This window comes from Bufo gargarizans, chromosome 5 (genome assembly GCF_014858855.1).
Source record: "Bufo gargarizans isolate SCDJY-AF-19 chromosome 5, ASM1485885v1, whole genome shotgun sequence".
Classification (NCBI taxonomy): Eukaryota; Metazoa; Chordata; class Amphibia; order Anura; family Bufonidae; genus Bufo; species Bufo gargarizans.
In genome coordinates, this window is record NC_058084.1 from 477,198,671 (window position 1) to 477,214,850 (window position 16,180).

A 16,180-nucleotide genomic window follows, 5' to 3' on the forward strand; every position below is an offset into this window, starting at 1 on the left:
TTTATAGTAAATGCAAGTTTATAAATTTTTATGTATTTTTTTTTTATTAATCTGCTACCTGATTGTTTACACTTTTAGAGTTGTGGTGTCACATTTGCTTCAAAATGTCATCTTACCCTCCCATCTGCCGGGCCTTCTCCTTCCTGGCACTGTTCTTTTGGTTTGGCTCGGGGAACAAAACGCTGATGAAATAATAAGCTAGAAATAAACATGAAGGGCAGACGGGGATCCTCCCTGACTCAGCTTCAAATGCTTGAGGTGTCAGTGAGTGTTTACATTCCTGTACATGTTCTGAGGAACGTCTGTGCGGAATCTCTTCAAGTTGCTGTACTGTATGTGGCGGGGTGGAGCGTGGAATAATTGTCTAATACCCAAGTGTTCCAGGGGTGTGAGAATAGCTTATTTCCACAAGAAAAAAACGGATGCATACAGGTGTATGCCATTTATAGCACCAACGTTGCCCGGCTCGTACTGACCCACAGGTAAATCATTAGTTGTGACCACGACATCTGAGTCAATTACTGGGAGCACTATGCTCACCGACCAAACAGTTCCCTTATGACGAGATCGCAGGAGCTGTTCAGTTCCTTTGGCAGCCTCAGTCCTTCCGAACGAACCAAATTCCTGCTAGATTGGAGGTCATATTATGCCATGCCTGTGGCAGGGCTCTATAGGAATATACAGTGGGATGCGAAAGTTTGGGCAACCTTGTTAATCGTCATGATTTTCCTGTATAAATCGTTGGTTCTTACAATGAAATATATCATATAGGAGACACACACAGTGATATTTGAGAAGTGAAATGAAGTTTATTGGATTTACAGAAAGTGTTATAATTGTTTAAACAAAATTAGGCAGGTGCAGACATGTGGTCAGTGTTGTCATTTTATTGATTCCAAAACCTTTAGAACTAATTATTGGAACTCAAATTGGCTTAGTAAGCTCAGTGACCCCTGACCTACATACACAGGTGAATCCAATTATGAGAAAGAGTATTTAAGGGGGTCAATTGTAAGTTTCCCTCCTCTTTTAATTTTCTCTGAAGAGTAGCAACATGGGGGTCTCAAAACAACTCTCAAATGACCTGAAGACAAAGATTGTCCACCATCATGGTTTAGGGGAAGGATACAGAAAGTTGTCTCAGAGATTTCAGCTGTCTGTTTCCACAGTTAGGAACATATTGAGGAAATGGAAGACCACAGGCTCAGTTCAAGTTAAGGCTCGAAGTGGCAGACCAAGAAAAATCTCGGATAGACAGAAGCGACGAATGGTGAGAACAGTCAGAGTCAACCCACAGACCAGCACCAAAGACCTGCAACATCATCTTGCTGCAGATGGAGTCACTGTGCATCGTTCAACCATTCGGCGCACTTTACACAAGGAGATGCTGTATGCGAGAGTGATGCAGAGGGAAGCCTTTTATAAGCCCACCGCACAAAAAGTGCCGCTTGAGGTGGGCTAAAGCACATTTGGACAAGCCAGCTTCATTTTGGAATAAGGTGCTGTGGACTGATGAAACTAAAATTGAGTTATTTGGCCATAACAAGGGGCGTTATGCATGGAGGAAAAAGAACACAGCATCCCAAGAAAAACACCTGCTACCTACAGCAAAATATGGTGGTGGTTCCATCATGCTGTGGGGCTGTGTGGCCAGTGCAGGGACTGGGAATCTTGTCAAAGTTGAGGGACGCATGGATTCCACTCAGTATCAGCAGATTCTGGAGACCAATGTCCAGGAATCAGTGACAAATCTGAAGCTGCGCCGGGGCTGGATCTTTCAACAAGACAACGACCCTAAACACTGCTCAAAATCCACTAAGGCATTTATGCAGAGGAACAAGTACAACGTTCTGGAATGGCCATCTCAGTCCCCAGACCTGAATAGAATTGAAAATCTGTGGTGTGACTTAAAGAGAGCTGTCCATGCTCGGAAGCCATCAAACCTGAATGAACTAAAGATGTTTTGTAAAGAGGAATGGTCCAAAATACCTTCAACCAGAATCCAGACTCTCATTGGAACCTACAGGAAGCGTTTAGAGGCTGTAATTTCTGCAAAAGGGGGATCTACTAAATATTGATTTCATTACTTTTTTGTGGTGCCCAAATTTATGCACTTGCCTAATTGTGTTTAAACAATTATAGCACACTTTCTGTAAATCCAATAAACTTCCTTTCACTTCTCAAATATCACTGTGTGTGTCTCCTATATGATATATTTAACTGACATTTTCTATCGTAACAACCAACGATTTATACAGGAAAATCATGACGATTAACAAGGTTGCCCAAACTTTCGCATCCCACTGTATTGAACCTCTCATAGGCTGCAATGGTAAATCATTGCAGTCTATGGGAGAAGCAATCAGACAATCGTATGTTAAAGTCTCCTAGGGGGACTAAAAATAAATGTAAGTTTTAAAAAATGCAAAAAATAAAAATTATATATATATAATTAAAATCACCCTCTCTGTCCCTATTATAAAAATAAACATTAAAAGAACAACATTAGCATCCCCTCAGCCAAGAACGCCCGAACTATTAACATGTTAAAGAATTTATCTTATACAGTACGGTCAACAACGTAAAAAATCTAAATGGCCAATTCACCCTTTATTGGTCGCTTCACCTCCCCAAAAATTTTATAAAAAGTGACAAAAAGTCATATACACCCAAAAATAGTATCAATAAAAGCTACAGCTCGCCCCATGAAAAATGACTCCTTACAAAGCTACGTAGACATAAATATAAAAAGTTATGGGGTCAGAATATGGTGATCCAAAGAAAAAAATTTTTCTAAAAGTTTTTATTTTTTTAAAGCATAGGAAAAACCATAAAAATATGATATTTTTGTAATCGTACTGAACCACAAACTGAAGATAACATTCAGATTTACTACATAGAGAATGTCGTAAAAACAAAACCTATAAAACAATGGCGATTTTTTTTTTCCCCAAATTCCACCCTACTTAGAGAATTTTCCTACATTTCCTGCATTGTATGCAGTATAAGATGGTCCCACAAAAAAAAAAGCCCTCATACAGGACAAAAAAATATATAAGAAAAGTTATGGCTCTGGGAAGGCAGGAAGTAAAAGGCAAAAATAGAAAATCTCTCCTTTAGAAAGAGGCTAAGAGAGAAAGATTCCTTCCTGACTCCAAATCTGACAATCTCCCCAATCTGAAGAGTAGCAACATGGGGGTCTCAAAACAACTCTCAAATGACCTGAAGACACAGATTGTTCACCATCATCTCCCCAATCTAGTACCCATAACCTGCAATTTTTTTTATCCCCCTCTGTGTTGATGACCTTACAGAGTGTAGTATCATGCACAAACATTGAAATTCCACAATGTAACCCCTCCACAAGGTCATTAACCCCTTAACAACTGGAAATTTTCAATTTTTTCGTTTTTAATCCCCGCCTTCCCAAAGCCATAACTTTTTTATTTTTTAATTAACCAGCCATATAAGGGCTTGTTTTTTGCAGGACAAGATGCATTTTCTAATGGCACCACTTATTGCTCAAAATGTGGTGGAAAGCAGGAAGATTTTTTTTAAATTGAGTGGAACTATAAAAAAAACTTTCTGTCACAGTTTTTATGGGATTTTTTTTACACCATTTCCTATGTGGTAAAACTGACCCATTACTTTTATTTTCCAGGTCAGTACGATTACGGCGATACCACATACCGGTATGTATAGTTTTTCTTTTAAATATATATTTTTTTCTTTTCATTGCCATGTTCTGACCCCTATAACTTTTTTGTATATACCGTATGTGTACTGAGCTGTGTGAGGGCTCATTTTTTGCAGGGCAGTCTGTACTTTTCAATGATCAATAGGGTGTGTATGACTTTATGATCACTTTTTATTTAATTTTTGGTAGAAGGTGAAGCGACCAAAAAAACGGCAAATTGGCCATTTAGACTTTTTTTTATATTTTGCTGTTTGCCGTATAAATATTTTTTATAATTTAATAGTAGTGTTTATGCACATGGTGATGCCCATGATGTGTATTTTTTTTTATTATTTATATATATTTTTTTACATTTCTGGGAAAGGTGGGGTGATTAGAATTTTAATATTTTTACTTTTAAAAACATTTTTTTTACACTTTTTTATAGTTTCCATAGGAAACAATTACAAGTAATCATTAGAGTGCTTCTCTCATAGACTCCAATGCATTAGCATCGGGGTCAATGAGAATTTTACTATGTCCTATGGAGTCCCTGCCTGAAACTAATATGCAGCAGCCTCCTGTTACACAGGAGGACGGGGCTGCCCCATACATGTACCGGCTCCCCCGATCCCTGCTGAGGGAGTCAGAGCACAACTGGAAGCACATGCGCTGGAAGCACCTGAGCGTTCGCGATGGAGCGCTCTGTATGCGCGATTGTACGGGCGTTTGCAATCGCGTATACAGAGACAAGCGAACGCCCATTGTCGCGCGTTCCCGCTGAAGTCTATGTACGGGAACGCGCGACAAGACGCCCCAAAGAAGCTCATGTACTTCTTGGGGCGTCGGGCGTTTTACAGCGCGATCGTACGCGCTGTAAAACGCTCAGGTGAGAACCATTTCCATAGGGAATCATTGGTTCTTGCTGTTGAGCGTTTTACAGCGCGTAGGAACACGCTGTAAAACGCTCAGGTCTGAACCCAGCCTTAGGGTCACATTTGTCCATGGCATCTAAAGGGTTAAAGTCCGCAACCAGCATAACCGCCAATTGCAGACACTAGTGCCAGCAGGAACCATTTTTAAATGCCCGCCCGCCACATAAATTTATGTTGGGGCGGTTAGAAAAGGGTTAATATTACATATTCATGTACATCTACCATTTTAGTGTAGGAACCCGTCTGTAGGAGGTCACCTCGTGGTTGCAGATGGGACCACACAATGTGAGGAAAATGTGCCCTAGGAACCACAAATGTATAAGTATAGCAAATATATCCAAACTATTACATGCTTGCACATAGCTTAGCACCTGCAGGCAGCTTTGTGTCACCCATTTTTCCATGGGATCCCAAAAAGCTCATACACATGATATTGAGAAAAGTATTGGGACCCAACTCTTAAGCATTGAATTCTGGTGTTTCATTCAGTTCTATTGCCACAGGTGTATAAAATCCAGCCCCACCTATGCAGTCTGCCATTACCACGGGTTTATAATAGGGATCGACTGATATTGATTTTTTAGAGCCAATACCGATTATCTGTGAACTTGCAGGCCGATAATTTATACCGATATTTTATATATTATAATATATATTATAGTTGCAAGAAAAAGTATGTGAACCCTTTGGAATGATATGGATTTCTGCACAAATTGGTCATAAAATGTGATCTGATCTTCATCTAAGTCACAACAATAGACAATCACAGTCTGCTTAACTAATAACACACAAAGAATTACATGTTACCATGTTTTTATTGAACACACCATGTAAGCATTCACAGTGCAGGTGGAAAAAGAACCCCTAGACTAATGACATCTCCAAGAGCTAATTGGAGTGAGGTGTCAGCCAACTGGAGTCCAATCAATGAGATGAGATTGGAGGTGTTGGTTACAGCTGCCCTATAGAAAACACACACCAGTTCTGGGTTTGCTTTTCACAAGAAGCATTGCCTGATGTGAATGATGCCTCGCACAAAAGAGCTCTCAGAAGACCTACGATTAAGAATTGTTGACTTGCATAAAGCTGGAAAGGGTTATAAAAGTATCTCCAAAAGCCTTGCTGTTCATCAGTCCACGGTAAGACAAACTGTCTATAAATGGAGAAAGTTCAGCACTGCTGCTACTCTCCCTAGGAGTGGCCGTCCTGTAAAGATGACTGCAAGAGCACAGCGCAGACTGCTCAATGAGGTGAAGAAGAATCCTAGAGTGTCAGCTAAAGACTTACAAAAGTCTCTGGCATATGCTAACATAAAACACTCTGGTGTCTAACATCAGTGGCCAACAATTCCCACAAACAACCTCCCAAATCTTATAGAAAGCCTCCCTAAAAGAGGTGAAGCTGTTCAGCTGCAAAGGGGGTTGGGGGCAACCTGGATTTAGAATATTCTCCCCTAGACATAAAGCCACAATATGGGCAGTTTCTTTCTCTCTGCCTTCCTCAGGTGTGCACAAGGACAATTACACCACGTTTTGTGTTCTGCAGCTGTGACAATGTTTAGCCTCTGGTTAAGAAGACAATTATACACGGAGCCATTAGCGCATTTTAATTTATATTTTGAAGTTGTTAGCAGAAATTGACATTTTATTTTAAATGAAATAATTGATTTGCAGAATATTGGATGCACTCAGGCGTTTACCAAATGGAATAACTGCAACAAGACAGGCATGAAATAACCTGCCAATAAAGGGATGTGGCGCAGAAAAGCATTCTGGGTAATGTGCGGACACCTGCTTTATACTGTACTGATAATGAAATTATACAATATATTTGCACCTCTTAGTTAAAAAGGAAACGCTCCCAAAAATCAACCATCATCTTAAGAGGCAAATTATCTTATTTAGCTTTTTAATTAACTGCAGATGTTAAAAAGTTGTCATTACGTTACTTATCCTGTATTATACTCCAGAGCTGCACTCACTATTCTGCTGGTAGTGTCACTGTGTACATACATTACATTACTTATCCTGTACTGATCCTGAGTTATATCCTGTATTATACTCCAGAGCTGCACTCACTATTCTGCCGGTGGAGTCACTGTGTACATACATTACATTACTTATCCTGTACTGATCCTGAGTTACATCCTGTATTATACTCCAGAGCTGCACTCACTATTCTGCTGGTGCAGTCACTGTGTACATACATTACTTATCCTGTACTGATCCTCAGTTGCATCCTGTATTATACTCCAGAGCTGCACTCACTATTCTGCTGGTGCAGTCACTGTGTGCATACATTACATTACTTATCCTGTACTGATCCTGAGTTCCATCCTGTGTTATACTCCAGAGCTGCACTCACTATTCTGCTGGTGCAGTCACTGTGTACATACATTACATTACTTATCCTGTACTGATCCTGAGTTCCATCCTGTGTTATACTCCAGAGCGGCACTCACTATTCTGCTGGTGGAGTCACTGTGTACATACATTACATTACTTATCCTGTACTGATCCTGAGTTACATCCTGTATTATACTCCAGAGCTGCACTCACTATTCTGCTGGTGGAGTCACTGTGTACATACATTACATTACTTATTCTGTACTGATCCTGAGTTACATCCTGTATTATACTTCAGAGCTGCACTCACTATTCTGCTGGTGGAGTCACTGTGTACATACATAACATTACTTATCCTGTACTGATCCTGAGTTTTACAGCAAGACACGGAGGCTCCTATTGCTATCTCCTTCTTTACTGTCCACCAATAGCAGCAAAGAGAAAAAATTTACATACAGGAAATGACCATAGTAACCAATGTCCCTCCTCCATGGCCCCTATAATAGGCCGCTCTTCCTCTGAACCTTCCTCTTTCTTTGCTGCTGCCACCAGTTAAGTACACCTATGGTTCTGTCAATTTTTTTATATTGTGCTTGTATTGTCAATTTCTTGCTCCGCTGCTTTGTGCCAGGGTGACTAACCCTTGCTGGCAGCACTCCTTATGTGGGTTGCTACCCACATTTTAGTATTTTAGGTGTTTTTATTTTCTTTTTCAGATTTTCCCCTTTAGGTTACCCCTTGCTAGAGTTGAGCGAACACCTGGATGTTCGGGTTCGAGAAGTTCGGCCGAACATCCCGGAAATGTTCGGGTTCGGGATCCGAACCCGATCCGAACTTCGTCCCGAACCCGAACCCCATTGAAGTCAATGGGGACCCGAACTTTTCGGCACTAAAAAGGCTGTAAAACAGCCCAGGAAAGAGCTAGAGGGCTGCAAAAGGCAGCAACATGTAGGTAAATCCCCTGCAAACAAATGTGGATAGGGAAATGAATTAAAATAAAAATTAAATAAATAAAAATTAACCAAAATCAATTGGAGAGAGGTTCCATAGCAGAGAATCTGGCTTCCCGTCACCCACCACTGGAACAGTCCATTCTCAGATATTTAGGCCCCGGCACCCAGGCAGAGGAGAGAGGTCCCGTAACAGAGAATCTGTCTTCATGTCAGCAGAGAATTAGTCTGCATGTCATAGCAGAGAATGAGGCTTCACGTCACCCACCACTGCAACAGTCCATTGTCAGATATTTAGGCCCAGCACCCAGGCAGAGGAGAGAGGTCCCGTAACAGAGAATCTGTCTTCATGTCAGCAGAGAATCAGTCTGCATGTCATAGCAGAGAATGAGGCTTCACGTCAGCCACCACTGCAACAGTCCATTGGCATATATTTAGGCCCAGCACCCAGGCAGAGGAGAGAGGTCCCGTAACAGAGGATCTGGCTTCATGTCAGCAGAGAATCAGTCTGCATGTCATAGCAGAGAATGAGGCTTCACGTCAGCCACCACTGCAACAGTCCATTGGCATATATTTAGGCCCAGCACACAGGCAGAGGAGAGAGGTCCCGTAACAGAGAATCTGTCTTCATGTCAGCAGAGAATCAGTCTGCATGTCATAGCAGAGAATCAGGCTTCACGTCACCCACCACTGCAACAGTCCATTGTCATAAATTTAGGCCCAGCACTAGTGTTGAGCGGCATGTCCCATATTCAAATTCGCGAAATTTTGTGAATATTCGAAAGAATATTCGTAAAATATTCGCGATTATTCAAATTCGTTATTATTTCGCATATGCGATAATTCGAATTATCGCATAATACATATGCTATGCAAAATTCACATGTGCGCTAATGAAATCGCCTTACGAAGATTCGCAACTCAATTCAATCACTAATGTATGAATGCAATGCCCTTTGCCTCTGTTCTGGGACAAGTGTAGATATTCGCATGTGCGCTAATAAAATCGCCTTACGAAGATTCGCACCTCAATCACTTTCTAGGGAATGTGAGACTTTTGGGAATCAATCGAGATACAGTGGGGGGTGATGACAGTAGTTGACAGAGTACAGATCAATGTAATCTGTAAGGTGGAAAGTAAAATAAAAAATACGAATATTCGTAAATCGAATTTTACGAAGTTCTACGTATTCGCGAATATGGTGCTATACTATATGAATGCACAGGCCTTTGCCTCTCTGTTCTGGGGACAAGTGTAGATATTTGCATTTGCGTTAATAAAATCGCCTTACGAAGATTCGCAGCTCAATTCAATCACTAATGTATGAATGCAAAGCCCTTTGCCTCTGTTCTGGGACAAGTGTAGATATTCGCATGTGCGCTAATAAAATCGCCTTACGAAGATTCGCAACTCAATTCACTAATGTATGAATGCAAAGCCCTTTGCCTCTGTTCTGGGACGTGCCGATATTCGCATGTGCGCTAATAAAATCGCCTTACGAAGATTCGCGCCTCAATCACTTTCTAGGCAATGTGAGTAAGATCTGAGCTGTTGGACCTTTGGGAAACAATCAATTATATGTGTACTGTAATTTTGTGGGGGGGGGGGGAAACAAAAAACGAATATTCGTTTTTACGAATATATAGCACTATATTCGAAATATTCGCGAAATCGCGAAGTTGCGATATTCCCGAAAAAAATTTGCTTTTCGAATATTCGCGCTCAACACTACCCAGCACCCAGGCAGAGGAGAGAGGTCCCGTAACAGAGAATCTGGCTTCATGTCAGCAGAGAATCAGTCTGCATGTCATAGCAGAGAATGAGGCTTCACGTCAGCCACCACTGCAACAGTCCATTGGCATATATTTAGGCCCAGCACCCAGGCAGAGGAGGGAGGTCCCGTAACAGAGAATCTGTCTTCATGTCAGCAGAGAATTAGTCTGCATGTCATAGCAGAGAATGAGGCTTCACGTCAGCCACCACTGCAACAGTCCATTGGCATATATTTAGGCCCAGCACACACACAGGCAGAGGAGAGAGGCCCCGTAACAGAGAATCTGGCTTCATGTCAGCAGAGAATCAGTCTGCATGTCATAGCAGAGAATGAGGCTTCACGTCAGCCACCACTGCAACAGTCCATTGGCATATATTTAGGCCCAGCACACACACAGGCAGAGGAGAGAGGTCCCGTAACAGAGGATCTGGCTTCATGTCAGCAGAGAATCAGTCTGCATGTCATAGCAGAGAATCAGGCTTCACGTCAGCCACCACTGCAACAGTCCATTGTCATAAATTTAGGCCCAGCACCCAGGCAGAGGAGAGAGGTCCCGTAACAGAGAATCTGGCTTCATGTCAGCAGAGAATCAGTCTGCATGTCATAGCAGAGAATGAGGCTTCACGTCAGCCACCACTGCAACAGTCCATTGGCATATATTTAGGCCTAGCACACAGGCAGAGGAGAGGTTCATTCAACTTTGGGTAGCCTCGCAATATAATGGTAAAATGAAAATAAAAATAGGATTGAATGAGGAAGTGCCCTGGAGTCCAATAATATATGGTTATGGGGAGGTAGTTAATGTCTAATCTGGACAAGGGACGGACAGGTCCTGTGGGATCCATGCCTGGTTCATTTTTATGAACGTCAGCTTGTCCACATTGGCTGTAGACAGGCGGCTGCGTTTGTCTGTAATGACGCCCCCTGCCGTGCTGAATACACGTTCAGACAAAACGCTGGCTGCCGGGCAGGCCAGCACCTCCAAGGCATAAAAGGCTAGCTCTGGCCACGTGGACAATTTAGAGACCCAGAAGTTGAATGGGGCCGAACCATCAGTCAGTACGTGGAGGGGTGTGCACACGTACTGTTCCACCATGTTAGTGAAATGTTGCCTCCTGCTAACACGTTGCGTATCAGGTGGTGGTGCAGTTAGCTGTGGCGTGTTGACAAAAGTTTTCCACATCTCTGCCATGCTAACCCTGCCCTCAGAGGAGCTGGCCGTGGCACAGCTGCCTTGGCGACCTCTTGCTCCTCCTCTGCCTTGGGCTTCCACTTGTTCCCCTGTGACATTTGGGAATGCTCTCAGTAGCGCGTCTACCAACGTGCGCTTGTACTCGCGCATCTTCCTATCACGCTCCAGTGCAGGAAGTAAGGTGGGCACATTGTCTTTGTAGCGTGGATCCAGCAGGGTGGCAACCCAGTAGTCCGCACAGGTTAAAATGTGGGCAACTCTGCTGTCGTTGCGCAGGCACTGCAGCATGTAGTCGCTCATGTGTGCCAGGCTGCCCAGGGATAAGGACAAGCTGTCCTCTGTGGGAGGCGTATCGTCATCGTCCTGCCTTTCCCCCCAGCCACGCACCAGTGATGGACCCGAGCTGCGTTGGGTGCCACCCCGCTGTGACCATGCTTCATCCTCATCCTCCTCCACCTCCTCCTCATCCTCGTCCTCCTCGTCCTCCAGTAGTGGGCCCTGGCTGGCCACATTTGTACCTGGCCTCTGCTGTTGCCAAAAACCTCCCTCTGAGTCACTTCGAAGAGACTGGCCTGAAAGTGCTAAAAATGACCCCTCTTCCTCCTCCTCCTCCTCCTCCTCCTCCTGGGCCACCTCCTCTTCCATCATCGCCCTAAGTGTTTTCTCAAGGAGACATAGAAGTGGTATTGTAACGCTGATAACGGTGTCATCGCCACTGGCCATGTTGGTGGAGTACTCGAAACAGCGCAACAGGGCACACAGGTCTCGCATGGAGGCCCAGTCATTGGTGGTGAAGTGGTGCTGTTCTGTAGTGCGACTGACCCGTGCGTGCTGCAGCTGAAACTCCACTATGGCCTGCTGCTGCTCGCACAGTCTGTCCAGCATGTGCAAGGTGGAGTTCCACCTGGTGGGCACGTCGCATATGAGGCGGTGAGCGGGAAGGCCGAAGTTACGCTGTAGCGCAGACAGGCGAGCAGCAGCAGGATGTGAACGCCGGAAGCGCGAACAGACGGCCCGCACTTTATGCAGCAGCTCTGACATGTCGGGGTAGTTGTGAATGAACTTCTGCACCACCAAATTCAGCACATGCGCCAAGCAAGGGATGTGCGTCAAATTGGCTAGTCCCAGAGCTGCAACGAGATTTCGCCCATTATCACACACCACCAGGCCGGGCTTGAGGCTCACCGGCAGCAACCACTCGTCGGTCTGTTGTTCTATACCCCGCCACAACTCCTGTGCGGTGTGGGGCCTGTCCCCCAAACATATGAGTTTCAGAATGGCCTGCTGACGTTTACCCCGGGCTGTGCTGAAGTTGGTGGTGAAGGTGTGTGGCTGACTGGATGAGCAGGTGGAAGAAGAGGAGGAGGAAGCCGAGAAGGAGGAGGTGGCAACAGGAGGCAAAGAATGTTGCCCTGCGATCCTTGGCGGCGGAAGGACGTGCGCCAAACAGCTCTCCGCCTGGGGCCCAGCTGCCACTACATTTACCCAGTGTGCAGTTAGGGAGATATAGCGTCCCTGGCCGTGCTTACTGGTCCACGTATCTGTGGTTAGGTGGACCTTGCCACAGATGGCGTTGCGCAGTGCACACTTGATTTTATCGGATACTTGGTTGTGCAGGGAAGGCACGGCTCTCTTGGAGAAGTAGTGCCGGCTGGGAACAACATACTGTGGGACAGCAAGCGACATGAGCTGTTTGAAGCTGTCTGTGTCCACCAGCCTAAATGACAGCATTTCATAGGCCAGTAGTTTAGAAATGCTGGCATTCAGGGCCAGGGATCGAGGGTGGCTAGGTGGGAATTTACGCTTTCTATCAAATGTTTGTGAGATGGAGAGCTGAACGCTGGCGTGTGACATGGTTGAGACGCTTGGTGACGGAGGTGGTGGTGGTGGTGTTGGTGGTACATCCCCTGTTTGCTGGGCGGCAGGTGCCAACGTTCCTCCAGAGGCGGAGGAAGAGGCCGAGGCGGCAGCAGCAGAATAGGCCGAGGCGGCAGCAGCAGAAGAGGTAGCAGGGGGAGCCTGAGTGACTTCCTTGGTTTTAAGGTGTTTACTCCACTGCAGTTCATGCTTTGCATGCAGGTGCCTGGTCATGCAGGTTGTGCTCAGGTTCAGAACGTTAATGCCTCGCTTCAGGCTCTGATGGCACAGCGTGCAAACCACTCGGGTCTTGTCGTCAGCACATTGTTTGAAGAAGTGCCATGCCAGGGAACTCCTTGAAGCTGCCTTTGGGGTGCTCGGTCCCAGATGGCGGCGGTCAGTAGCAGGCGGAGTCTCTTGGCGGCGGGTGTTCTGCTTTTGCCCACTGCTCCCTCTTTTGCTACGCTGTTGGCTCGGTCTCACCACTGCCTCTTCCTCCGAACTGTGAAAGTCAGTGGCACGACCTTCATTCCATGTGGGGTCTAGGACCTCATCGTCCCCTGCATCGTCTTCCACCCAGTCTTGATCCCTGACCTCCTGTTCAGTCTGCACACTGCAGAAAGACGCAGCAGTTGGCACCTGTGTTTCGTCATCATCAGAGACATGCTGAGGTGGTATTCCCATGTCCTCATCATCAGGAAACATAAGTGGTTGTGCGTCAGTGCATTCTATGTCTTTCACCGCTGGGGAAGGGCTAGGTGGATGCCCTTGGGAAACCCTGCCAGCGGAGTCTTCAAACAGCATAAGAGACTGCTGCATAACTTGAGGCTGAGACAGTTTCCCTGGTATGCATGGGGGTGATGTGACAGACTGATGGGGTTGGTTTTCAGGCGCCATCTGTGCGCTTTCTGCAGAAGACTGGGTGGGAGATAATGTGAACGTGCTGGATCCACTGTCGGCCACCCAATTGACTAATGCCTGTACCTGCTCAGGCCTTACCATCCTTAGAACGGCATTGGGCCCCACCATATATCGCTGTAAATTCTGGCGGCTACTGGGACCTGAGGTAGTTGGTACACTAGGACGTGTGGATGTGGCAGAACGGCCACGTCCTCTCCCAGCACCAGAGGGTCCACTAACACCACCACGACCATGTCCACGTCCGCGTCCCTTACTAGATGTTTTTCTCATTGTTATGGTTCACCACAACAACAAATATATTATTTGGCCCAATGTATTGTATTCAAATTCAGCGGGATATAAATTTGAGGCCTAGTATTTAGGCGCTGGGTGACCGGTATGGATTTAGTGACAGAATTAGACTTGGAAATGCACAGAAGCGTGTGTGTGAAGTTATTCTGAATGACCCTATGTGCACCTTCAATATGATCTACCCTTTTAGGGATAGATTTCAAATAGCTCTGATATAGCAGGAACCACTAAATTATGAAATTGCTAAATTGGGAATTGTACTTCAACCCAGAACAAAAAATGTGCTTTGACGGGCACTAAATAACTTTCCCAGCTACAACAGGACAACGGTAACGAGAGATTTAGAGGGATTTAAATTTGAGGCCTAGTATTTAGGCGCTGGGTGACAGGTATGGGTTTAGTGACAGAATTAGACTTGGAAATACACAGTAGCGGGTGTGTGTGAAGTTATTCTGAATGACCCTATGTGCACCTTCAATATTATATACCCTTTTAGGGATAGATTTCAAATAGCTCTGATATAGCAGAAACCACTAAATTATGAAATTGCTAAATTGGGAATTGTACTTCAACCCAGAACAAAAAATGTGCTTTGACGGACACTAAATATCTTGCCCAGCAACAACAGTACAGCGGTGGGTAACGAGAGATTTAGAGGGAATTAAATTTGAGGCCTAGTATTTAGGCGCTGGGTCACCGGTATGGATTTAGTGACAGAATTAGACTTGGAAATACACAGTAGCGGGTGTGTGTGTAGTTATTCTGAATGACCCTATGTGCACCTTCAATATTATATACCCTTTTAGGGATAGATTTCAAATAGCTCTGATATAGCAGAAACCACTAAATTATGAAATTGCTAAATTGGGAATTGTACTTCAACCCAGAACAAAAAATGTGCTTTGACGGACACTAAATATCTTGCCCAGCAACAACAGTACAGCGGTGGGTAACGAGAGATTTAGAGGGATTTAAATTTGAGGCCTAGTATTTAGGCGCTGGGTCACCGGTATGGATTTAGTGACAGAATTAGACTTGGAAATGCACAGAAGCGTGTGTGTGAAGTTATTCTGAATGACCCTATGTGCACCTTCAATATTATATACCCTTTTAGGGATAGATTTCAAATAGCTCTGATATAGCAGAAACCACTAAATTATGAAATTGCTAAATTGGGAATTGTACTTCAACCCAGAACAAAAAATGTGCTTTGACGGACACTAAATATCTTGCCCAGCAACAACAGTACAGCGGTGGGTAACGAGAGATTTAGAGGGAATTAAATTTGAGGCCTAGTATTTAGGCGCTGGGTCACCGGTATGGATTTAGTGACAGAATTAGACTTGGAAATACACAGTAGCGGGTGTGTGTGAAGTTATTCTGAATGACCCTATGTGCACCTTCAATATTATATACCCTTTTAGGGATAGATTTCAAATAGCTCTGATATAGCAGAAACCACTAAATTATGAAATTGCTAAATTGGGAATTGTACTTCAACCCAGAACAAAAAATGTGCTTTGACGGACACTAAATATCTTGCCCAGCAACAACAGTACAGCGGTGGGTAACGAGAGATTTAGAGGGATTTAAATTTGAGGCCTAGTATTTAGGCGCTGGGTCACCGGTATGGATTTAGTGACAGAATTAGACTTGGAAATGCACAGAAGCGTGTGTGTGAAGTTATTCTGAATGACCCTATGTGCACCTTCAATATTATATACCCTTTTAGGGATAGATTTCAAATAGCTCTGATATAGCAGAAACCACTAAATTATGAAATTGCTAAATTGGGAATTGTACTTCAACCCAGAACAAAAAATGTGCTTTGACGGGCACTAAATAACTTTCCCAGCTACAACAGGACAACGGTAACGAGAGATTTAGAGGGATTTAAATTTGAGGCCTAGTATTTAGGCGCTGGGTGACAGGTATGGGTTTAGTGACAGAATTAGACTTGGAAATACACAGTAGCGGGTGTGTGTGAAGTTATTCTGAATGACCCTATGTGCACCTTCAATATTATATACCCTTTTAGGGATAGATTTCAAATAGCTCTGATATAGCAGAAACCACTAAATTATGAAATTGCTAAATTGGGAATTGTACTTCAACCCAGAACAAAAAATGTGCTTTGACGGGCACTAAATAACTTTCCCAGCTACAACAGGACAACGGTAACGAGAGATTTAGAGGGATTTAAATTTGAGGCCTAGTATTTAGGCGCTGGGTGACAGG